We start from the raw sequence: 25,983 nt of genomic DNA, 5'->3' as shown, positions 1-25,983 counted from the left end.
ATGTTTTCTGTGTGCCAGTTCCTTTGTTGAGCAGCTTTGGTTAATGTTTCATTCAGGCTTCCCTAGGCAGCTCCAGGATGGATCTGCAGTGCAACTGCCTGCCTGGCTCTGCTTTCCGTTCCTCCACCCCACCTGGGCTCCAAAGTCTGCGGGAGGTCACCCCATGCCCGGGGAGGGGGTGGGGGAAGAAGAGAGGGAGAGAGATATGGGCCGGGGGGCGGGGAGGGGGCAAGTGTGCTTTCCCAACTTTTGGAACATGGGGAGGTTTGTGGCTGTTTATCACTAAGGACTGTTTGCTTGGAATGGGGAGAGAGTCAAGGCTGTCCCCCACCTCACCAAGTACTTTGTAACCGAAATATTCTTTGATGCTAATGCTTTCGTCAGTGAATTTTAGCTTGTTTTCAGTGTACATTGTAGTCTTTTGTTCTATTGTGTCTGATCTTCCCACTTAGAATGCTAATCAGGATGGTGTTTTAATTGATTTGTGTATAATTACTCCAACTTTTAGGACACTATTTTAATTGATTTGTGTATAATTACTCCAACTTTTAGAACAATATTTTGCACAGTGTAAATGCTTAATTAGTGTTAGCAATAATAATAATAACACACAAAACATTAAGCCATGCTTCCGACTTTCTACTTCCATTGTTTGTGCTCAAGCACCTTTCTCAGTGCTCTGTTCCCATGCAAATCCCCATTACATAATGAAATTACTGATGAGCAATCACTGGCTCTGAAAACCCTTGCAATAACTGGTCCTCGCTATTATACTTGTGGTAAGCTGTACTATACTCAGCACCAGGGTCCCACATAGGGCTCACAGTAATCAGCACGGGCTTTGGAGTCAGAGCTCATGAGTTCGAATCCCAGCTCTGCCATTTGTCAGCTGTGTGACTGTGGGCAAGTCACTTAACCTCTCTGTGCCTCAGTTACCTCATCTGTAAAATGGGGATTAAGACTGCGAGCCCCACGTGGGGCAACCTGATTCCCCCGTGTCTACCCCAGCGCTTAGAACAGTGCTCTGCACATAGTAAGCGCTTAAAAATACCAACACTATTATTAATCAGGAGGGATCACCGTTTTGCAGATGAGGGACCTGAAGCACAGAGAAGTTAGGTGACTTGTCCAAGGTCAAGCAGCAGGTGCATGGCAGAGTCGGGATTATAGAAAAGCATAGATCATCCTCCACACACTCAAGATAGGAAAGGCCAGAATGACCAGACCGCAAAACTCTTTCTTTAGTTGTGCTTGGGCCACAACTAGATACCTACAGTGTTTTAAAAATGCATCATTTTAGACTCACTTCACTGATTAAACCAGTAGCTCTGGGTCCTGGCAACCCTGGATGATTGTGGTTAGTTCTGTGGCCCACTCAGGGACTACTTACTCTTGAGTGTACTTGCCCATTGGTCCACCTCCAAGGTGCTGTGGAATAAAGAAAATAGGGGAGGCCTAATGGGTACAGTACAGGCCTGGGAGTCGGAAAGATCAGGATTCTAATCCCAGCTCTGCCATTTGTCTGCTGTGTATCCTTAGGCAAGTCACCTAAATTCTCTGTACCTCACTTACCTCCTCTGGTAAATAGGGATTAATATTCTGAGCCCCCTGTGGAACATGGACTGTTCCAACCTGATTAGCTTGTTACAGTACCTGGCACATAGTACCTGGCACATAGTAAGCACTTAACAAATTCCATGAAAAAGGAGGGGGGGAGGAAGTACTAGTTTAAAACTTTTTGAAATCGATCGTTAACATCTACACTCTTATCCAGTTAATCAGAGGCTGATTTAAATCCATCCTAAATTTTGCTTTTGATCTTATTGTTCCTGTAATTCTAGATTCTGACCAAACCAAGTGGGAGGAAGTCTTCATGTAAAAATAGTGATGGAGGAGGGGAGAAGGATACCTGTAAAATAGGAATGAAATACCTGTTCCCCCTCCCCCTTAGACTGTATGCCCCATGTGGGACAGTGACAGGGTCCAATCTGATTACCTGGAATCTACTCCAGGGTTTAGTACAGTGCTTGGCAAGTAGTAAGCACTTAACAAATTTGGCAGTTATTATGATTAAAGGCAGGACCACTACAAGGTTAGTGCTTGGATGGCCTACTGGATCTTTCTGATAGGTCAAGCCACATCAAGCTTTAAATCTGGGTTTGCAGTTGATACTATGGAAGTGAAAGAAAATACATCTTTATTGGTTCCTGCACTTACAATAGTCCTGAAAACAACAAGAAAACCACAGTGATCTTGGCAAGCCAACAAATGAAAAGTACAGGTGCAGGGAGTGTGCACGGGCCCAAGACAAACACACCTTTTTTTTCAAACTAAGGAAGGTACCTTTCATTTGGAGAAATTTATTTCTTTTAAATATTTGCCATCCACAACCGATAGCGCATAACACCACTTTGCATTATTTCCCGACAAAGCAAAAGGCTTGTGGCAGTGAGCAGATGCTTGAGTGGTCTGTGTGGCTGAGGTTCACCATCAGCTAGGAAAATCAATATTTGCTGTTCTGGTATCTTTGTGGCCTAAATTTGTGCTTTTTTTTTTTTTAAAAAGGACTCTGTTTAACATATCAGGTATAGACTTTACTTGGTACTGAATTATAATTACAACCATGCCAGTTCTTCGAGTGAGGGATTTTTAACCCCGTAAATTCTATATGTCAATTCTCAAAATAATAAAAGTTGTATAAATTTAGGATCTTCTCAGCATTCACCCTTTTTTCCCAACTAGATATTATTTCCCCTCTAGTCTGTGAGCTCGCTGTGAGCAGGGAACGTGCCTACCAACTCTGTTAGATTGTACTCTCCCAAGTGCTGAGTACAGTGCTTTGCACACAGTAAGCACTCAATAAATAGAATGATTGATATGTGGAATACAGTATTTACACATAAATATTATAATTTTGTATCATTCTCTTTCTTAATCATATTAGAGGAAGAGGAACCCAAGGGGAAAGGAGATGAAGTTTGGTCATTGAGAATTAATTATTTTTGCTACCAGAGTTGCTATATGCTAGGAAGTCACTTTGTTTATCCTAGGAAGAAAATGGGCCAAAAAATAACACATAAGTGGTGCGTTGCTTTCAGCTTTTTATCATGGTTTTTAGTGGATTTTGTATTGTGCTATACCAGTCAATCATTCAAATGTACGGAGCAGCTTCTGGTTGCAGAACACCACTGTACTAAGTGCTCGGAGCCTGGTGGAAAGAGCACAGGCCTAAAGAGGACCTGGGTTCTAATCATGGCTCCACCACTTACCTGCTCTGTGACCTTGGACAAGTCACTTGACTTCTCTGGGCCTTAGTTCCCTCAACTGTAAAACTCTTCTCCCTCCTACCTAGACTTATTTTGTTTATTTTGTTTAATGAGATGTACATCACCCTGATTCTATTTAGTTGCCATTGTTTTTATGAGATGTTCTTCCCCTTGACTCTATTTATTGCCATTGTTCTTGTCTTCCTGTCTCCCCCGCTTAGACTGTAAGCCTGTCAAAGGGCAGGGACTGTCTCTATCTGTTGCCGACTTGTACATTCCAAGCGCTTAGTACAGTGCTCTGCACATAGTAAGCACTCAATAAATACTATTGAATGAGTGGACTGTGAGCTCCATGTGGGACCTGATTAATTTGTGTCTACTTCAACATCTAGTACGGTACCTAGGACTGTAAGCACTTAAATGTCATTATGATTATTTTTGTTATAGGACCCTGCTCTCAATAAGTTTACATTCTAGTAGGGGAAAGAGGGGGAAAAAAGACATATTTTCATTATGCTTTTTGCCTTCCACTTTTATACTCTGGTCATTGCCAAGAGGGACTCACATCTCCATGCCCCAGCTTCATTGCTCACATGAAGGTCTCACCTGAGACCTGTAGTAATCACCTCATGCCCAGCCGCAGGTTTCCATGCCTTCCAGGTATACAGAGAAATTGGGAAAGGAAATACATCGCTCAGGTAAAAGCACCTTGAAATTAGCAAAGATTTCCAAGGTGGTAGTTTCAGGTGGCAGCTAGTCAATGACAAGGAAGGCTTCAGGGCCTGGAATATGAGACAGAATTGTACGTGTAGGTACAATTCTACCTTTGAGGTAGAATGAACTTCATGAAATTTTGAAATTATTGGCTCATCTTACCCCTCCTTCTGCTTTTGTGGTACCATTAGAAGATAAAAGTAATGGTATTTATTGACTCTTGTTTTTTGCTGGCCACCGTACTGAGTAACAGTGCTATTTATTGAATGTTTGCTATGTGCTGAGAAACTTAGAAAAGTCTCTGGTCTATATAAAATAAGCAAATTCAGATACAGTACTTGTCCCACATGGATTTATAATCCAGGTGGGGGAACACAGACACTTAGGAAAGAAAAATAAATGCTAGGGAACAGGTCACAATCAATCAATTGTATTTATTGAGAACTTACTGTGTGCAGAGCACTGTATAAAACACTTGGGGGAGTACAGTATAACCATATAATAGATGTGGTAGACATGTTCCCTGCCCACAATGAACTTGCAGTCTAATTTAAAGACAATTGGAGTTACCTAAGGTTCCAGAATCAGTAGCAAAGGGAACAGGAAGGTGTGGGATCAAGTCAACGGCATCGAGGGATTGTTTTTTCCCCCACTCCAGATGCAATTAATCAATCAATAGTATTTATTGAGCACTTATTGTGTGCAGAGCACTGTATTAAGTGCTTAATGTGTGCAGAGCACTGTATTAAGCACTTTGGAAAGAACAATACAGTGGAGTTGGTAGACACATTCCCTACCCACAAGGAGTTGACAGTCCTGGCCTACTCAATGCCTCAGCAGCTCCAAAGGTCCTGACTTGGAAAGTCTCTTCAGTTTCTGACTTTCACCTTCTTCACCGGGGGGCTCTGGGTTCTAGTGAATGGTGAGCAGAGGGAGGCTGTTCTGGGACTGAAAAATCATCTGCCCAAAGTGGGGCACCCATGGCAAAGTCGTGCTAGGCACTGATGTTGGAGCCAAACCGATCCTGGTCCTACTAAGGAGACTCTGCCTTGGGCTGTCACCCCATCTCTCTCAGCAGGTTTTTTTAAAAGATATTGATAAGCACTTACTATGTGTCAAACACTGTTCTAAGCTCTGGAGTAGGTAACAAATTAATTACGTTGAACAGAGTCCCCGTGCCACATTGGGCTCACAGTCGAAGTAAGAGGGAGAACAACTATCTCCCTTTTACAGTTGAGGAAATGAGGCATGGAGAAGTAAAATGGCTTACCCAAGGTTACACGGCAAAAAAATTCGCAGTCAGAATTAGAACCCAGGACCTTCTGACTCCCAGGTCTGTGCTCTCTCCCCTAGGCCATCCTGCTATAGGGACCAGTTGTGCAAACCCCCAGACTTGAGTACCTCTGGACAGGGAATGTGCCTACCAACTCTCTTTTACTCTCCTAAGTGTTTAGTGCAGTGTTCTGCACAGAGTAAGTGCTCAATAAATACCAGTAATTGATTGAACTGTTGTGAAGTTCTTGCAGAATCCTAGAACTCTGTACTGTTAATGTCTGAGGACCTTATGAGACCCTCATTTAATTCCAGTTTTAGAAACAACCAAGCTCTTCAGAAAAGAAGTGTCTGGGATATACCAAGATCTTTCCATTTGGGAGTACTTTAACTTTTTCAGACCATTTTGTGGTACAGCCCAGCTTAGTAATGATGATTTTGAAAAGAATGGGCTATGATTAGTTCCAGCAAAGTGATGTGGTTCAGTAAAAATAATCACTAACCTTTCGATTCTAATTAGTTTCATTTTTTTCATGAGGCCGTATCAGAAATCAGGGAAAATAATTAATTCTGTGCCTCCTGTCTCATTGCCTAATTGCACATGTGACCTTAGAAATGTAGGCTTCACGCTTCAGTGCACCAATGAACTTGAGGTGTGAGACTATTTTTATTCCTTTACTCTTAATCAAACGTTGTTGCTTGTTGTGATCTGTTTTGGTGGCATATGGTTTTTATATCATCCTCCTTAGCGTTTACTGAGTGTTTACTGAATAAAAAGCTCTGGGGGAGCATGCAAGAGAAGTGATATAATTCCTGACTCTAAGGAGTTTCCAATCTAACGAGAGAGACAATAGATATAACTGGACTAATGTACCATAGTTAAGATTGAGAAAATAGATATTAAATAATAGACACAAGTCAAAAATGGTAAATGATGAGAAAATGCTGCCTATGTGGGCTTGTGGAAAAAGCAAAGGACTGAGAATCATGGGACCTGGGTTCTAATCCCAGGTCCTCCCCTTAACATCTATGTGACCTTGGTCAAGTCATCTAACTTCTCTGCCCCTCAGTTTTCTCATTTGTAAAATGGGGATTAAATGCCTTGTCTCCCTCCTCCTTCGATTGCCAGCCATATTGGACTGGGACAGTGTCTGATTTGATTGCATTATATCTACCCCAGTGCTAGCACAGTGCTAAGCACACAATAAACAGTGGGGATGGCATTGCTGGGAACCTAGGGAATTTATTTCTCGCCATTTCTGATCAAATTAAAAATTTATATTTTAATTCCTTCATTTACCGTTTAGTTCCCTGAAAAGACAAGACTTGGGCTTGCTTCTCCAAATGGGAAGGTTTGAAGTCTGAAAGATCTTTCTAGGTAAGAAGAACTGTCTTTTCCCAGTGGAAATCTGAATCTCCCCACCCTGGTCCTGTCAGCCTTGCAGAGGACTCAGTCTGATTCGTGGGCCTTTCGTGGATAAGCAGGAATGGAAGCTTGGACACTTTGTAAGAGTTTGGCTTTTGGGGGGAAGTGATACAAATGCAAACTCTGGGCTTAGTCCTCCAAAAAGTCCAGGAAGCATTCCCTCGAAAGGGGAGAGAGGGGGGGGAAATTGATCAAAGTCCCCATGTTGCTGGTACTCAAAAAAATGCTGTCTCTCTTTTGTTCCTGCAGGGCTGCAAAGAACAAGACCAAAACACAAAGCGATTGAATGCAACAGAGTTTTCTTAATCCATGTGGATCAAAAACATGAACGTTTTGATTCTGTAAAGAATCTTCCTCAGCATGCTGGATTAATCACATGGATTAATAAGACCCTGTTGCATTCACTGGCTAGAGCCTCCTCTGCTTTGTGTTTGCTTTTTTTTTTATTCCTTGGAGCCAGGTTGGAACAAAAGGCAGAGCATTTTAAGAGAGCCGTGGTCATTGGTACTTTGATACAATTCCTTCCTGAATGCTTTCTGATAGTATCTGGGCATACACTCATGTACTCTTAGAGCTATAAATTTAACTCTAGTGTTTTTTTAAACCCACTGAGTACCCCAGGGTTCTGTACCTCCTTGATTATCAATCAATCAACTGTATTTATTGAGCGTTTACTGTGTTAACAGTTCTGAACTAATTACTTGGGAGAATACAACAGAGCAGAGGGGGTAGATATGGTCTCTGCCCACAAGGAGTTTACAGTTTAGAGGCGGAGACAGACTGTATATAAATTATGGAAACATACATGTGTGCTGTGGGACTGAGAGAGGGATGAATACTGGGTGCAACAAAGGGCTGCTGAAGGAGCAGGAATGTGTCTATTATATTATGTATTGTGCTCTCCCAAGTGTTTAGTACAATGCCCTCCACAGAGTAAGTACTCAATAAATATGGTCGATTGATTGAATGGGAGTGATTATAAGGCTATGCAGCAGATTAGAGAGTGGTGGAAGAGAGATAGAATGAGTTTTCTCTCCAGCTTTTGCTCTGCATTTATGTTGATCTTTAATTGCCCTTTTCTCCCTTCAGCTCTCTCTCTTCTCTAATTTCTCCCTGTTGGAGTTCTCACTCCCACAGTGTTGCATGGTTCATGATACTCGGATTGCTGGTTGGGGCTTCACTTTGGACCTGAGCTGGCTTTTGACAGAGCTTTAGCAGTTCAGCTCATACAAGGCTGAAAGAGTGAATACAAGTTTACAAACCAATAAAAGCTATTTGGATCAAGTCAGTTTGATCATTTTGTACCCATTTGGGTTATTAGTGTAATGCAGTGAAGTTTAGTATTTAGCTGCTGATTTGACAAATGAACCAGTGAAGATGCCTTCTATATCTTAGGTGTTCATATCCCTAAAGATTTTCACCGATTCTTAGGAAAGTTTATTTACTTAGGTTCAGTCAGTGCAGGGCTTGACAGCTATCAAGCTCTCCCCATGCTCCAGATCCCTTAGGACAACTTCTGTGATTTTCCATTTCCACAGGCACAGTAGACAAGGGGATGAGAAAACTGGCCTGAAAGAAATTTTGAAAGGTCACTCATCCCAGCCCCTGCCCTTAGGCAAGGCTGTTCCTATACAATCTGCAAATGTCTCTGTTATTCTTGAAGATAAGCTAATTGCGGGCAGGGATGGCCAACTCTGTTATATTGCACTCTCCCAAGCAGTTTAGTACAGTGCTCTGCACACAGTTAAGCATCAATAAATATGAGTGGTTGGTTGATTGAAGGTCTCCAGGGAAGGAGCTCCATGATCACGTTTCTATGCATGGTGGTGGTGTTGGTGGGGGCGAGGGGGTGGCGCACATAGAGATATGAAGGGGACATTCTCCCTGACCCTCTCTGACAGTCTCTTTATTCCCATTCCCTACCAACTTACCCAAACTATTACATCTTCTTTCCACTCCCCACTTGCAGTTCATTTGGGACACATTCGCCCAATTTATGCCAGCAGTGACAGTGCAAACTAGCTCCACGGACTGATTCAGATCAGTTGGCAGATGGTGGGGATGGGAGGAAAAGGGGTGAACTCACTTGAGAACTCACTGGAACTCACTAGTGGAACGAGCGTGGGCCTGGAGTCAGAGGACCGGGTTCTAATCCCGGCCCTGACGATTGCTTGCTGTGTGACCTTGGGCAAGTCACTTAACTTCTTTGCACTTCAGTTTCCTCAACTCTAAAATAGGGATTAAATCTTACTTTCTCCTATTTAGACTGTAAGCCCACAGTGGGACAGGACTGTGTCCGGTCCTGATAAAGTTGTATCTGTCCAAGAGCTTAGAACAGTACTTGACACATAGTAAGTGCTTAGCAAATACCATAAAAACTCACTTCTGCTTAGTACAGACCACTCCCCCTTTTCTATCCCAACCCTGCACTCTGTCCCTACCTTAATAATAATGGTACTCAAGTGCTTACTATGTGTCAAGCACTGTTCTAAGTGCCACAGTAGATATTGGTTAATCGATCCGACACACTCCTTGCCCCATGCAGGCCTCATGGTCTAAGGAGGAATAATAATAATAATAGTAATAATAATGGTATTTGTTAAGCCACTTTACTATTTGCCAAGCACTGTTCTAAGCAGCGGGACCGGGGGTGGGTGGAATACAAGGTAATCATGTTGTCCCATGTGGGGCTCACAGTCTTAATCCTCATTTTACAGATGAGGTAACTGAAACAAAGAGAAGTTAAGTGACTTGCCCAAAGTCACACAACTGACAAGTGGTGGAGTTGGAATTAGAACCCAGGTCCTTCTAGCTCCCAAGCCTGGGCTCTTTCCACTGAGCCACACTAGGAAGAGAGAACAGGTACTGAATCCCCCATTTTGCAGATGGGGGATCTGAGCCCCATAAATGATTTTCCTGAGGTCACAGAGCAGGCAATTGGCAGAACTGGGATTTGAACTCTGACTCCTAGGTCTGCACTCTTTCCACTGTGTCGTGCTGCTTACCTTGCTGCTGCAGCACCAGAAGCTGGCCCCAGAGCTAATCTTGATCTCATCCTCTCTTGCAGCCCTCCCAAGGACTGGACCCTAAATTATGCCATCATTTGGAATCCTTGTTGCAAACAGGTTTGCTCCGGGAGCACACCAGCTGTCCATTTTAATCAACTTGAACCAAATAGTCCCACCACTGTTCTCCCATATATAACAGAGACCAGGCAACCAAAAATGTCCTCCTTTCCCATGGATGATGTGTAGGCTTTGAGCTAACGGCTAGGATCCACCTGGGTAAAATAGGGAACTGGGAGATGTGTAGCAGGACACCATCACAAAATGTAGATCCCTTGGCTACGTGGCTGGGGATTTCTGCTTCCAACCACAGTGCCCCACCACTTTTTAAATTTTATTTTTTAATTCATCCCCATCCTTGTCTTTTATGTTGTATTTGTGTTATTACTTTTTCTTTCCCCGTGTGTCTGTCACCGGATCCTTTTCCCCTCTTTATTCTTAGAGTTGTAAACCCCCTGAGCGCCAGGGACAGGACATGGGGTCTAATTCTACCCATGTATTCTTTCCCAGTTCTTAGTTCACTGCTTTGCACACAGTTAGGCTTAATAATACTATCGCTATTACTGCTATATGCTTGGGCTCAGGTGTGACTGACTCAAGGATGGGGATTTCATCCCTGGGCTTCCTTGTTGATGTGTGCATATAGCATGTGCATACACACATTAATTCTCACATTCTGATTTAAGGGATGTAAGATTGCCATATGTGTATGTGTGTTCACGTGCTCCAGCACATGTGCTGATTAACGGATGTATTGAATATGTGTTGCTTGAGTGGATTTATGGAACTAAAGCTAAAGGAGCCCTGGAGCAAAATCGAGAATCCCTTCTGTTTCCATTAGACATTATTACAATGCTGGCTTCACAAATGTCATTAAAATGCATGTCAGGAAGTATTTCTCGGCTGCCTGTACTGCTTCTTTAAGATCATTCAACTACATAATGACTTTTATAGATATTCTTTTGGAAATGGAAACTTTGCCCACGCTCTAATTGAAAAGATATTCATTGATTTCTGCCTAGCTTTCCCTCTTTCAGGAATGTTTTGATTTCACTGCACTGGTAATTTTTTGCAAAAAAAAAAGTTCGACACTTAATTTTTGTGAGACTGATTCTGAGGTCTTGTTGTTGGAAAGAATTCAAGGACGATAACAGACTTCTCTATTTCTAGGGTCAAGAGCTTTTCAGGGCATGATTTTTGTTATTCTTCTTGGGATCAGGTGTTAGTTTATTTGTGAGCAGTTGAATTGTAAAGGTTTTTTAAAATGAATTGCATTAGTTGAATATTAGTATTTATGACACTGACCATAATTCTGAATTTTAGGAATTTTGCCTCATGAGCTTAGGGGTTATTTTTCTTTTTTCTCCAGGAGGCTTCCCATAAAACCATAAATCTCAGGCTGGGCTAGTGGGCAGAGTTATGGAGTCGACAGCTATACTGTTTTTGTGCCCACAGCTTGGTCTGCTTATTTTCTTCCTGACAGTTGGAATTGGAGCAGGGTCTTGTAGTGGCTGGATGACCAGGTTTGTCTATAAATACTGACCCTTGGAAACTGATGTAATCTTTATAATTTAATACAGTTTGTTATATGGTGCATTAGCTTTTAGTTTCATAGCCACTATGGTGCATTCCTGTTTTTTAAAGAGTCCTTTACTAAAGATTGCCGAACAGGCCGAAGCTTGCTGTGTGAGGGTCTTTGTAATCTGCGTGTGTGTGTGTTTGTGTGTATGTGAGTTGGGAACATATCTGAGGAAGAGAAGGAAGTCAGTGGCTTCTAGGATTGTTTGATTTGCAACTGCTTGCTAAAAGCGCTTCAAAATGGGCATCAGTATGACATCAATCTTTTGGCAGATCTCATTCAGGGTGAAGTGATGTCTCTTTGAGCCATCCCAGGACAGGAGTTGTCTTTTTTTATGGTATTTTTAAGTGCTTACTATGTGCCAGGCACTGTTCTAAGCACTGGAGTAGACACAAGCTAATCAGGTTGGACACAGTCCCTGTTTAACATGGAGCTCACAGTCTTAATCACTATTATACAGTCCTGTCTTGATATTCTGGCAGCTCTCTTTAGACTGTAATCTCACTGTGGGAAGGAAACATGTCTGCTAACTCTGTTATATATATATATGTGTGTAATCTCTCAAGCACTTAGCACATTTCTCTGCACATAGTAAGCACTCAATAAACACCATTGATAGATTGATTCCCTCGCTGCGATCTCCAAAATGAGACATGCAGATCTCTTCTCCTTTTACCATGCCTTTGAAGGACTCTTGGCTCTCATGGCTGAAGAAACTGACATTTCTGCAGGGCAGATCTATCTCCACTTTCCTGTTGGCCCTCTACCTTGACTCATTACTTTAGACATTGAGATGTTTAAACGAAATAGAAGGCCACTTTAGGGCTCAGCACTTTAAAATACATTTTTTTCTATGAGAACATTTTAAAAATGGTATTTGTTAAGCGCTTACTATATGTCCCATGCAGGTTTATGGTTTAAGTAGGAATAATAATAATACTAATAATGGTATTTTTTAGCGCTTACTATGTGCCGAGCACTGTTCTAAGCACTGGGGTAGAAACAAGATCATCAGGTTGTGCCATGTGAGACTCACAGTCTTCACCCCCATTTTACAGATAAGGGAACTGAGGCACAGAGAAATCAAGTAACTTGCCCTAAGTCCCACAGCTGACAAGTGGCGGAGTCAGGATTAGAACCCATGACCTCTGACTCCCAAGCCTGTGCTCTTTCCACTAAGGCATGCCGCTTCCTAGAGGGAAGGCGTTCCAGGTTGCAGAGAGGCATTCAAGCACAAGAATCAGAAAGAAACTTTTAGAAACAACATCCTCTGAGAAGCAACATGGTCTATTGGAAAGAGAATGATCCTGGGAGTAGGAGGACCTGGGTTCTAATCCTGGCTTAGCCAATTGCCTTCTGTGTGACCTTGGGCAGGTGATTTAATTTCTCAGTTCCCTCATCTGTAGAATGGGAATTAAAACTGTGAGCCCTATGAGGGACAGGTACTGTGTCCAATATGATTAACTTGTATCTGCCCCAGTGTTTAGTTCAGTGCCTGGCACATGGTAAGCACTTAAATGCCATAAAAAAATCTTAGATTGTGAGATCCACGTCGAACTCGGACTGCATCAGATCTGATTATCTTGTATCTATCCCAAAGCTTAGTACGGTGTTTGGTACATAGTAAGCATTTAGTAGATACAGCTATTATTTTTGCAATTATTATTAACATATAATTGGGATTCTGGGACTAAAACATCTAAGGAAAAGTAGTTACCCATCACACATTGCATTTTAAATCAAATTGCACTTTTGGAACCCTAGACATCTTTGCCTCTCAAAGGAAATTAATGTCCCTGGGTGTCAGGACCCAAGTTGACAGGAGATTAATAACCAAGGAGTGGAGCTTCCCGAGATTTACATGGTCCGTGTGTAATGCATGCGGGTCCTTTTTAATTATCTTCTGAGAAAAGCTTCAGTGTGCAGGCACTTAGGAGTCTTAACTGAGCTTTTAATAAAGTTCACAAGGTAGGCCAGTGCTCGTAGCCCACCACTGGAGATTTGAAGAGGTGAGTGTTTACTCAGAGGCTCTGAAGGAAATCTTCAAGGAGACGGCACATTAGAGGTATAAGCCAGGCTCTCAACAAAGAGTAGAGTGGTGGGACCTGTATCCTGACTATTTACACAACGCGCCTCTCTTGCCCAAGAACAGAGGAGTCCTGTTTTAAGGGCTCTGGAATTCCAAGTCTTTCATGTGAATGGACTTCATCATTTATAAGGGAATACAGATTCACAGTTGGGGCTGTAGTTTTGTAAAATAAAAGTGTTTCACATTAGAAGTGGGAAAACTTGGTTGACGCCTTTTTTATGGTATTTTTTTTAGGGTCTTACTATGGGTCAAGCGCTGTTTTAAGTGCTGGGGTTAATCAGGTTGGACTCAGTCCCTGACCCACATGGGCCTACAGTCTAAGTGGGAGAGAGTACAGGCAGTGAATCCCATTTTACAGATGAGGAAATTGAAGCCCAGAGAAGTGAGATGAGTTGCCGAAAGTCACACAGCTGGCAAGTGGCAAAGTCAAAATACAACCCAAGTCTTCTGACTCTCAGGCTTTCCACTAGGCCTTCTGACTAAAATGCCAGATTTTTACCCAGGCCTTTAGTCTTGAAAATCTCACGTGCAAAAGGATAGAGCTGGAGGTGAATGCGTCAGAACTTCTGTTCAATGTATAGGCATTCATCATGTGCTGTTCATTAACACGCATACTGCTAATGCTTGGCAATGAAGCGGACATTTTTCTGGAGTGGGGTCGAAAAAGTAATTATTCACCATATGGTGTTCGGCTCAGCAACAATTGCTGAAGCCATGGAAGCCAGGGGAAGTTGGCTGGTTGATTTCTTTGGGTAGTTTGCACAGCGATGACTCTCTTGACACATGCCATTCATGTGGCTTCTGAAAAACAGATGGGCTAAGGCTGGGAACTGAGGGGAAATCATGGCAGAAATCTGGTGGCAGCCCCTGTCTCTTTATTCTTCAGAATGACTTTGGGTCACATGGTATGTGAAAATAACAAGTAGGGGATTGTATTCTGAGGATTTCCCTGCTTCTTTCATAAAGCCACAGCGTAATTTTGACTGCCTTTTCGTATTTTGTTTATTAAAGGGATCAGGGTTTAGATGAAAGAGATTACTTGGTTGTGGTAGGGGGCTGTGCCATGCCAATGACACTCAGCTCATTGTTAGCAAGGAAAATGCTGGCAGTTTGATAAGGGATAAGAAAATAGAGGCTTTTTAAATTAAAATTTAAATTACTCCTTATTTGTTCTTTCTCCTTTGCAAATCTCACATAGGCAAGTTAAGATAAGAGCTGGGTTAGAGTCAGAATTCGCAAACCTGAAGTGAGTTAGTGTTTTTTTTGTTTTGTTTTGGGGTTGTTTTTTCTTTGGGCCAGGGGATTTTCAGAAAGGAGGGCAAGATTAATTGGAACATGCCACACTCACAACTTGTGTGCTTTCTGGATTGAACATTGTCCAGAAGAACTAAGAGTGGGGAAGAAGGTGAAAGTTGCCAATTAGAGATTATCTGGCTTTTATAGATGTAAAAACTCAGATTAACGAGAATCTTTCAAAGTAAGCAATTTAAATTTTAATTAAGCAGCTCATGACAGTGAGGGCACAGTGCAGTTACTTGTGTTGCTGTACTTATATTTCAATTAGAATACTCACACTTGGCATGGAGGTGTTGCCCATGCCTCTGTTTTCCCTTCAGAAAGAGTTTAAAAGGTCCATCCAAAGAGGTCTTTGCCCACACCCTGCTACCGGGGCAGCCTTCAGTCAGCGGGTGAGACTGGCAGCCGCTGGAGGGGACAGCACGGGGCCCTGGAATTTCTAGGAATTTCTCTTCAGAACGATTGATGATTGGCAGTTCTGAGTCCATTGATTAAAAGGTTCAGATTATTGGTCATTTGCATTTTAACATTTGCTTTTCCTCTTATTTTAAAATCTTGACAGGGGATCAGGTGGACTTGAGCAAAATACTCCATTTGGTGTCATTACGTTATGTGGTGACAGCAGATTTTTGTCTGAATTTTTTTTTTGGAGTGTTTTTCTTTTGCTTATATGAGAAGTTATTCCAATAAGTCTTTAAAGACACATAATCGGATAAGAGTCCTCCCTCTGCTTTTGTCTTGGGAAACCCCCAAATAAAAAACATTTATTTATAAAATATCAACAAGGTAAATATGGTTTTAGGTCCCGGCCTACCTCTGATATCCTGGGTGATACTGGTGATGTCTCTTCACCATGCAAGCCCTGAGTTTCCCCCTCTCTCTAATGAAAATAATAACATTCATTTCTCTCTAATTCTCCCAGATTTTATAAGATGAAGGTGAATATATTTTGATGTATTAATCAATAGAATTTAATGATTTCCTATGGTGCATAGAGACTGTTCTAAGTGCTTGGGACAGTGAGTGTTAGAAGACACAATCCCTGCCCTCAACTTCCAGTCCCATGTTCTTTCCAGTAGGTCATACTGCTTCCCGGTCCACTTCCCTCCTTTACCCCTCCCACACTCCCTTCTGCCATAGGAACTAGTATTAGCCCCTACTACAGCCCAGAAAGGATGAAGAGATACCAGTCATCTGTGGCATGGGGCCTTCTCAACCTTGAGAATATTGGGCTGCTGCGGTCGCCCAAAGCCCACAAGTCTCCCCCATCCACCCTCTGTTGTGGGTATGCGGCTGAGTCTGTCAGGAGTGTTGGACTCTGAACCAGAGCTTTCAGTTCCTCCTCTAGATACATTACCTTATGACCTATTATAGTTATCATTTTTCTAGTATTTTTTGTGTTTTTGTTTTGACTTTCCAAATTTGTCGGTGGATAAACTCTTTCCTCCACTTATTCTTACATTCTGAGTCTATTGGGAGCTAGGGACAGTGTGAAATCTTCAACCATATATTACTTCACAATGCTTAGTACAATACTTAGTATGGTGCTTAATAAATAGTCTTACTATAATGAAAATGATGGCTACTACTATTGTAATCTTTGGTGAGCCTATTAAATATACATTTTGTGACTATATTTTCTCTCTATTAATTTTATGTACAGTTTGTCACAGGCATTTACAAATTGCAATGCTTCTTTTAATTTCTGATTGAGAATATGGGAACATCTGAATTAAAGAAATTCACTCTACCATGTGATGATAATAATATTTTTATTTGACAGGTGCTTACTATGTTCAAAATATTGTGCTAAGCCCTGGGGTAGATACAATGGAGTCAGACCAGTCACGGTGTCTACTTAGAGATACCTTTGTATTAAGCTTTGGATATGAATCTTGATACCTCAATGATGACAAATTCATTTCAGCTCCCAAAGGATAGTCTGGCTTTCCTGAATCCTTCTTCCTCCCTTTTGTTTAGCTGTGCACTGTTGTAAAGTGATATACCAGTAATCCAAATTATTTATTTTTTTCAAAGAACTTATTCAAATGGAATGAAATTTTGAGCTCTAAAAAGAATCATTAAATTATAATGTATCTGAAAAGTTGAATTTATAATCATAATAAGAATTGTTTTCTGTTGCTTTAGTTGATGTTTTTAACATATGGAGCATCCTGATAACATTCTATTTAGAAGCAGCCTCTTCTTATTTTATACTTTCCATATGGCTATTCCTTACTTCAAGATTGCTATTCATTTCCATAAAATACAGCTTTGAATTTTAAAAAATGGTTGTGCTACTGTTTAGCCATTCCTTTCATCCCCTCTCAAATTTCCAGTCATAAACCTCTAATGGTAGTATCCTAAGAAGTTTTAGCACAAACTAATTACCAAAAGGAAAGAGATTATGGACAAGAAAAAAACTAGTAGCAAACAAGCTCTTTAGATCTGAAATGCTGGCTTGTTTGTTCCACCACTAATGGGATAAAGGGTAAAGCAAATATGATGTATAAATCAAGTGACTTTTCAATTTACAGACTATTTATTAGACTGAAGATGAAGTTCTGAAAGCTATTTAAATTGTAAACCAACACCGAGATCCAAAATTTAAAGTTGGCAAACACACGTTTTGCAAGAATGGAATTCCTTGAAGTTCTGAGTGGAGTTGAGTAGAACTGGAGTAATTATCCAAACAAAGCAGTTTGCTCCTGAACTGGTTGCAATGCAGGGCACAGAGTTGAGGGAATAGATAAATATGCATGAAAATTAAATTTAGGCATCCCTTTTTGGGCCATAGAAGAGCTGATTACATATTCACAGCTGGAACTGGCGTTGGCAGATGAATCGTATTCACTGAAGCCGTAAGTGTCTCGATTTTGAGCTACCCTCTCAAAACAACTATAGAATGAACACAAAAAAACCGGCCACACTGACAGAGAGCTTTAGTTCCTTTTCCCCCAAGTCCAAACTAAGGTATAGTCTATTCCATTTGAAAAGTGATCATTTTTCTTAAATCTACACCTTTGTTGAGCCCACGATTCACAATGACACACCCACCTCTTTTCAAAGATACCATGTAAACTTGCTACTGCTATTCATATATGCCCTTCCTCTTCCCTTAATTCCAGATGTCAAGTTAAAAGACAGGTAAGGGAGAATCCTGATTTAAATTAAATTTGCATTCTTTTTAAAACTTGCAGATCCATTGGGTTAGCCAAATAAAGGTGTATTCTCATGAATAGTGTTAATGGAAGAGCGTCAAACAAAGAACAGAGGTATCCCGGTTCAAAATACCCACAAAAGAGAAAATAGCCCAAGATCCAAAGATCGGGTCTGACTTTAGGTTCATTCAGTGTAGGGAATTCAGTTTCCTCCCCAGTTCTGTTCAGTGACCCAGCTGCCCTGTTCTGATCTATCTCCCTCTCCCTCCAGATTCCTAACTCATCCCCTCCCTCACTTTTTCAATTCCAAGTCCCCCTCTTTTTAATTTTTTCCACCGCTCTGGCCACCTTCAGACCCTTCCCCAAATCATCTTCTTCAAGAGGTCTTCCTCAATTAAACTCTCTTTCTTCTGGCTCCCACTCCCTTCTGTGTCACCTATGCACTTGGATCTTTACCCTTTTACCACTTGATATTCACCTCACCTTCAACCCCACAGCACTTATGTATGTATCGGTAATTCATTTTAATGTCTGTCTCCCCATCTAGACTGTAAGGTCCTATGGGCAATAAGCATATCTACCAATTCTGTTATATTGTACTCTCCCAAGTGCTTAGTACAGTACTCTGCATACAGAAAATGCTCAATAAATACAAATGATTGATTGATCCATCACTGAGTTAGAGAGGGAGTGCAGAGAAGCAGTGCTCCCCTCTGACTCTCCAAGGCAAATGAGGGGGTGCGCCCTTCAGGAAACTTGGCTCAACCAGGTTATAATAATGGTTTCTACATACTGTACTCTCCCAAATGCTTAGTGTAGTGCTTTGCACACAGTAAGCACTCCATAAATATGATTATTATTAATAATAATAATTCATGCTTTCCGTGATCTCGACCACCATTTGGTTCTCACATGGTTTTGCCCCCTACAGACTCTAATGCTAGGCACGAGTGAAGCAGATAGTTTTAAGTTAGAAAAAAGTGACTAACAGTCAAATGTCTAAAATCATACTTGCTTTTAAAATCCATTGTGTCTGGGTGCTGCAGTACAGTTCCTTTTTTTAAAAAATGGAGAACAGTTAATGAATTATACCATTTTATTGGATATGTTTGAATCTGTCAGTTGTGTTATTGCTGGACCTCAAAAATTCTGTGGATTTTCATCTTTATTTTAAGCGCATTTACAGCAAAGTCTTGAATTATATTTTTCTAATTCGCTACCAGCTTTGATCTGGGACCTTGTAATGCTTACCGTATTGACTGTGAGATGCTGAGTAGAATAAAGCGAAAACTTGTGTGTGCTTTTCTTTTGTCAGAGGGGTCGTAAGAAAGACTGGCTAGTTGGTCTAATCATTACATATTTTTAAATTAATTTTTTAATTGGTCTGCATAGTTAGGCTAACCCCCCACAGGCAGAGAGTACAGCAATTAAATCTGGAGTCCATTACCAAAATGGTCGCTGCAGCTTCAAAGAGCAGAGAAGATATTTGCTTAAAGAATGACCATCATTCACAGTAGTTCGCTGGGTGTGTGTCAGCCGTCGGCCATATACATTTATTCTGACGACAGCGGGTTCTGACAGAATTTATAAAGTTCCTTTTCTCGGTTTTGAAATATGATGAATGCGCTATACAGGTGACCTTTACACAAGGCCACATGTTAATATTCAAGACCTCCCTTTTGTTTGTCATGAACAATGCCTGTCATTAAGAAAGCTGGGTTCGTCAATATGCCCCTCCGTTAGGACGCTGGGCCATTCCTGATTGGTCACCAGGAAGCATCATGTGCCTTTGATTGAAATGACATGGAAGATGTATGGTCAAAGTGCTGTGCTCGGCACCACTGCTGTGATGGGGAGAAAACCACTGTGACCCAAATAGACCTGCACTCAAACAATGTCGCACCATCCAAAGACAACATATTGGGAAGAAAAATGCTTGTAAACTGTGTGTGTTGGAAGATGTATTGGCCAGGCGGCCATAGGCCAATCTTTGAACTATTGAAATCTTTAGAAATATTGCTTAGTTCTGAAACAATACTTACAAACCTAATTAATCAAGCATAGATGGTTATTTTCAGGCTTTACGTAGCGCATTACTTTAGAGTAAGAATAGGGCCTGTCGGATTCTTTTGGCCGTTTCACAGAGGCGAGCAAAAACTCAGCATGAGAGTTCGTGTTAATACAAGCCGGAACTCTTAATTTCCAAAATGCTACGTACATAGGAGATCACAGATTTCAAGTGATCTTTAGAGCAAAAAGCCAACAAACAAAACCAAAATGGGCCTGGATTCTCTTTTTAGTAAATGATAGTAGTATATGAAGATTTTCTCTAATTTGATTCCTTAAAATTTTACTTGAGGATAAAAGGCAATTCCTGTTGGGCTTTCCAATCCCAGAATGTAAATAATATTTTAGATTTCTTGTGGTTAATACTGACCTCAACCTCATGACACCAGTACCTTGAGTCAATATTACCCCAGTTTTTCAGTTCAGACTTAAAAAAAAATACACTTTTTCTTTTTTTTTTAAAAAATAGATTTACTATAAAATGAGCTTAGACCAAAATAATGCACTCCCAGTCAATTAGGCTACTAACCTGCATTAAAGCATGTCAAACCGTGGTGGATAAATCTCCAGAGAGTAAGAGTTCACCTCAACAGCCTAAATCCCCAGCTCCAATCCTTTCTCCAACACCACCTCTCCCCACTCTTTGAATTTCACTTTCTTTTAAGTTAATAGTCCAACTATGATGGAGAAAGCTTAGAGATGAATAGATAAAGTCAGTTCCATTTCTCCAAATTAAAAGCAACGACGTTTCTCTGAATGTGAACAAAATAGTGTAATATAAATTACCGCAAATCTGACGATGCATGATAGTTACATCATTATTTATCAGTTAAAAAAGAAAGGCTGCAGTGAGATTGTTACATAAAAGAAATACATTTCAGTGTCTGTTAGCATAAAATAACAGTTCCACTTCAGAGAGGTAAAGGGATGATATGAGGTTCACCATCTGTAAAATTTCTGTGGTATTTTTTCCACAACAATTATAGAGTCCTGAATAAAAAATTAAATTAAGTGCAACCTTATTGTGTTTTTATATTGCATTCTCCCAAGCTCTTAGTACAGTACTTGGCACACAACAAGTACTCAATAAATACAAATGAATGAATGAACCTGACTGTTCCTTCCTACCCTTCTTCCTACATATACATATATATATACTTTTTTTTCCAATTCTCCAGCCCCTCAAACCTATCCCTCTGCCCTACTTCAGTTCCCTCCAATTCTTTGACATCTGGCCAAGATACTACTTCCTTGAATCTCTTCCCAATCCTCAATTCTTCTATGTGAGCCTTTAAGAACAGCTTCTCCAACTGACCTTATTCATTAGGCCCTAATTATTTCCAGATTCTCCAATTGCTATTCCCTTTTCAGTTCTTTCGTAGTCTGATTTGCTGAGGCTGGTGGGAAGCATGGGGTAGTTTTGGGTAGCAACTCTTTGTCTTCCCCTTACTCACTGCAGGCCTCAACTGATGAAATGACTTACCCATCAATAGAAACACAAAAATCAAAGTTCTTACTCCTGAGTTTTTTGAGGATGTAGTTTTATGGCATCTCTCCCAGTTTCTAATAATAATTGTATTATCAATTATACTACTCATTAAGTGGACAGGTAACACGTACTTACTTGTCACACATATGTGCCAAACACTATTCTAAGCACTGGGGTTGATACAACTTAGTTTGGGTACTCCCTTTCCCAAATGGGGCTCACAGTCTAAATAGGAGAGAGTAGAATTTAATCCCCATTTTTTAGATGGGGTAACAGACACAGAGAAGTTAAGTGACTCACCCAAGGTCACAGAGCAGATGAGTGGAAGAGCCAGGATTAGTCTTCTGACTCCCAGGCTCATGCTCTATCCACTAGGTCACACTGCTTCTCTACTCTTTGGAAAGCATTGTTCAATATGGATTTGGATTTCTGAAGATGTCATCACTGGGTCTCAGATTGGGAGAGTTTCAACTCCTGTAACTCTATCAGGCAAACTAGTCATTAACACAACATCTGATGGCCAGATTGTCCAGGTCCAACAGTCATTTAGTTCATTCAATTAGGAAGGGGAAGACTGTTTCATGTTGTGCATTATCTAGATCCATTGCTTCTCCTCTCGTTGCCAGCACATTGGCTCTTCACTGCTCATTAATTTCACGATTGGCGGAAGGCAGGGAAAGGCAAATAAAGTGAAATCCTGGCTAGATGATTAAAGGACTACTTGTAGCAGCATTGTAGGAGGGAGAAGAGCTTGAAATGACTGGACAAAAGGAGGTTTTAGGATTCTAATAATAATTGTGGTATTTGTTAAGTATTTACTCTGTACTAAGCACTGGGGTAAATACCAGATAAGCAGGTCAGGCACTGCTCCTGTCCCACATGGGCCTCACATTCTAAGTAGGAGGGAGAAAAGATATTCAATCCCAATTTTACTGATGAGGTAATGGAGGCATGGAGAAGTGAAGCGACTTGCCCAAGGTCATAGAACAGGCAAGAGGCAGAGCTGGGAATAGAACACAGGTTCTTTGATTCCCAGGCCCATGCCCTTTCCACTAGGTCATGTTGCTCCTAGATTTCATTTGCATACTCATCCTATCTTTTCTATGGATAATATAGAGTTAATAGTGCTGGAAAATGAAATAAAGGCATTTGGAAGAAGCAGAAGAAAACAAATCAGAAGCTACACTTCTGTTGGTTATAGCAAAGAAGTGGGTGAGACCCTGGTAGCTAGCTACAGGTGCAAGTAACCAGGTTGAATGATAGACTTTAAAATCAACCAAACCTGTAACTTGCCGGTGGATAATTGTAATATAGAGAAGTAGACAAACTGCTCAGGTAAATGAATCCCCCTGATTTGTTTCTGATTCTACCTTCAATTTCTTGCAAACCACAGTATTGTATATTAAAAAAAAGCAACAGATGTCCTGTGACTTCAAAGCAGAGATGCCCACACAGTAGCAAAACTCACAAAGCTTTGACAATTTGGAAAGATCAAAGTATTTCACGCATATCCAAGTTGCAACTTTGTGTTATTACTTTGGCCAGCAGCCCTCAGGAAAGGGGAAACAGAATTTTGTCATCTGATTATCTTGTATCTATTTCAGTGCTTAGCACAGTGCTTGGCACATAGTAAGTACTTAAAATACCATTGCTACTGATAATAATTATCATTGATTGATAATTAATAATGAGAAGTGAAGAGAATACATGCCTTAGAAAGGCTCTTCACCCAGGTGATGTGGCAGACTGTCTCTGTTTCCTTAAGTACATGATAGTCTTTTCTCCCTTTATTTGGTCAAGCACAACACTCATGGATTTCCCAAGGGATTCATCCCTCTAGGAGAATGTTGGGCAAGCAAACATGGTTTTTGTCCTTTTTTAAGTGAAGGTGACATTGATGATTTTTCCCCTTTCTCTCAGTGATGCCTGATGCAGAATTATCTTTTCTGCCTTTCCTTGTGACAAATGCTGATTTGTTTCCTTTTTACAGAAACAAAGGGTTCCGTTAAGCTCCATCCATTGCATTCCCCTAACAAAAGTATCCACCAGGGTGAATGACATTAGGACCGGCCTCAGTCAAAGTCAGTGAATAAATGCTCTTTGAGTCTTTGCTTCTCAAACTCATTATTTTCCAATTTTCAGGATCTTCAAGAAGAGGCTTGAAGCAGGTGAACAACCATTCCAAACTTCTTGAGGAGTATGAAGTTCCAAAATAACCACTTCCAACTGAGAAAAAGGGCAAGGCCCTGCTGTGATGATTATTACCACCTCTACTCTATCCAGCAATCAGATAGAGGGCCTGCTGACCCTGACAGTAAGGATAGAAATACAAAAGGAAGTTGTAGAAGGTTCTCCAAGGACATGAGCTTTTTCAGAGAGTAAAGGTCTACTAAATGACTCTTGCTGTGAGTGGAGAATGTGTCTATCAACTCTGTTACACTGTACTGTCCCAAGCACTCAATACAGTGCTCTTCACACGGTAAGTGCTCAATAAATACGATTGACTGCTTACATGCTCTTCCATAACAGAACAAATTCTTCTCCCTCAGAGGCTACAAACATAAGCTTAGACTTCAGCAGATCCATAAGCACTGTGAACAATCAAGAGCTGAGCAGCTTGGACGGAGCACTAACCGATCTGGTGGGTATGACATATTTTGCATCCCTGTCTCTTTTTGTCTCTCTATTTATTGGATTTTATGTGTGTTCACAAGGAAAGAAATCGATAGCATGGCACACCATAAGTTGGGGATGCAACAGGAACGATTCACCTGCTTTGAATTGTTCTGTCACCTGCTTTGAATTGTTCTAATGCAGAGCCATATTCAAGATGTTGTGTAGGATGATGGTGTGGGATGCTTCTCACGATTGCAGTTTGTCTATCTGTCCAGGAAACCAGTTGAGTACAGGGTTGTGAAGGCGGAATAGATTTAAAAATTAAAATGTCCACCTCAGTCTGTGAAGCATTAAGGAGAATGGAATACAATGTTTGGTACCTCATTGGAATTCCAAGTTTAAAGGAGGAAGAAAAAATAATTCATTAATACAAGTCTGTCAAAAAAAAAATCTATTTTGTCAATTAGCAATATAGGGAAGAATTGGAATCTTCACCTTCTGGATTTAAAACTGGGATTTAGGAAAAGACCCAATCCTTGTGATTTTTAGAAATGCTATTTCATATTTTTCCATGTCATTTTCTTTGAAAGGGGATAATAAAGCTGATTGTCTCTATGAAGCAGCCTAAGAATAATTGAGTTTGAATCTACCTGTTGCCTGAGACACTCCCTGGAAGCAACCCACAGCAGGGAGGCAGCTAAGGATCCCCTAACAGCCCGGAAATGACAATGAAGTCTAACTTCAGAGATGACTTGGCCATGAGAAAGAAGAGAACCTGTTAAATGCTCAGACTGCCATGAACTTTGGGAAATGCTCTACACGTGCAAGTTATGCATGTACAATTTTCAAGACATTAAGTAGGCAGGGTAGTAGGGATTTCTCAAAATATATGACAAATATTGAACACCTTTTTGGCTTAAGTAACATGAAAATATCCCCCATGTGTAATTTTTTCCTAAACAGTGTGCTTATCCAAATGTTAACTGGAATCCATATTCTTTATATGAGATAAAGAAACTGTTTGAAGTGCAAAAATGATATCTTTATCATCCCATGCTGAGAACATGATTTTAAATTTGGTACCAAAAAAAAAAATCTTTCCCATGGAACCCAATCTTTCTTTTGTTATTTTTACCCTTTTTCTTCTTAAAAGGGATTAGCAGCAGATTTAGAGTTAGTGTTTAAACAAATCCTAAATTGTGGTTATTGAAAAAGTCAATAAATACAAGAATAATTGGTCCTTGAATTTTCCAGTACTGTCTCAACAGAGCACAGCCTTGTCTCTGAGAATCTCACCCAAGGTTTCTGAAGTGAAATCACTGGGTTTTTTTTTAAGTAGAGTAGCTTTTATCCCTCCTTTTAAGGAGTTTACATTAAAAAGTTGCCATAGATGGCATATCCACAATTCTTCATTTTTCTGTTTTCTCCTCAGAAGTTGACCAGGATCCTTAGTAAGACTTGTGGTATTTGTTAAGCAATTACTATGTATCAAACACTGTACTAAACCCTGGAGGAGATACAAGATAACCAGCTCTGACTCAGTTTCTGATTCACACTGGGGTCACAGTTTAAATAGGTGGGAGAACAGATATTGAAGCCTCATTTTAAAGATGAGGAAACTGAGGCACTGAAAAGTTAAGTGATTTACCCAATTCATACAGAAGGCCAGTGGCAGAACCAGGCTTAGAACCCAGCTCCTCTGACTCCCAGGTCCATGTTCTTTCCACTAGGCCACAAATTGTGGCATTTTGTTACTGCTTACTATATGTTAAGTACTATGTCTAAGTGCTGGGGTAGATACTAAACAATCAGATTAGACACAGTTCCTGTTTCACATGGGGCTCCCAGTCTAAGGAGGAGGAAGAGCAGTTATTTAATCCCCATTTTACAAATGAGGAAACTGAGGCACGGAGAAGTAAAAGTCGCTTGCCCAAGGTAATACA

General features: G+C 40.7%; 1 long non-coding RNA gene across 1 annotated transcript; it reads left to right on the top strand.

Annotated features, from left to right (window-relative positions):
- Positions 1 to 6,558: 6,558 nt before the first annotated feature.
- LOC114816629 lies at positions 6,559 to 25,659 on the top strand. Its single transcript, XR_003764429.1, has 3 exons — positions 6,559 to 6,630; positions 23,567 to 24,065; positions 24,631 to 25,659. It is a non-coding gene; the product is annotated as an uncharacterized LOC114816629 (long non-coding RNA).
- The last annotated feature ends 324 nt before the right edge of the window (positions 25,660 to 25,983 follow it).

The sequence above is a fragment of the Ornithorhynchus anatinus genome, chromosome 14 (assembly GCF_004115215.2).
Source record: "Ornithorhynchus anatinus isolate Pmale09 chromosome 14, mOrnAna1.pri.v4, whole genome shotgun sequence".
Lineage (NCBI taxonomy): Eukaryota > Metazoa > Chordata > Mammalia > Monotremata > Ornithorhynchidae > Ornithorhynchus > Ornithorhynchus anatinus.
Note: the sequence above shows the minus strand (reverse complement) of the source record. Positions and strands in the feature narration are given on the sequence as shown.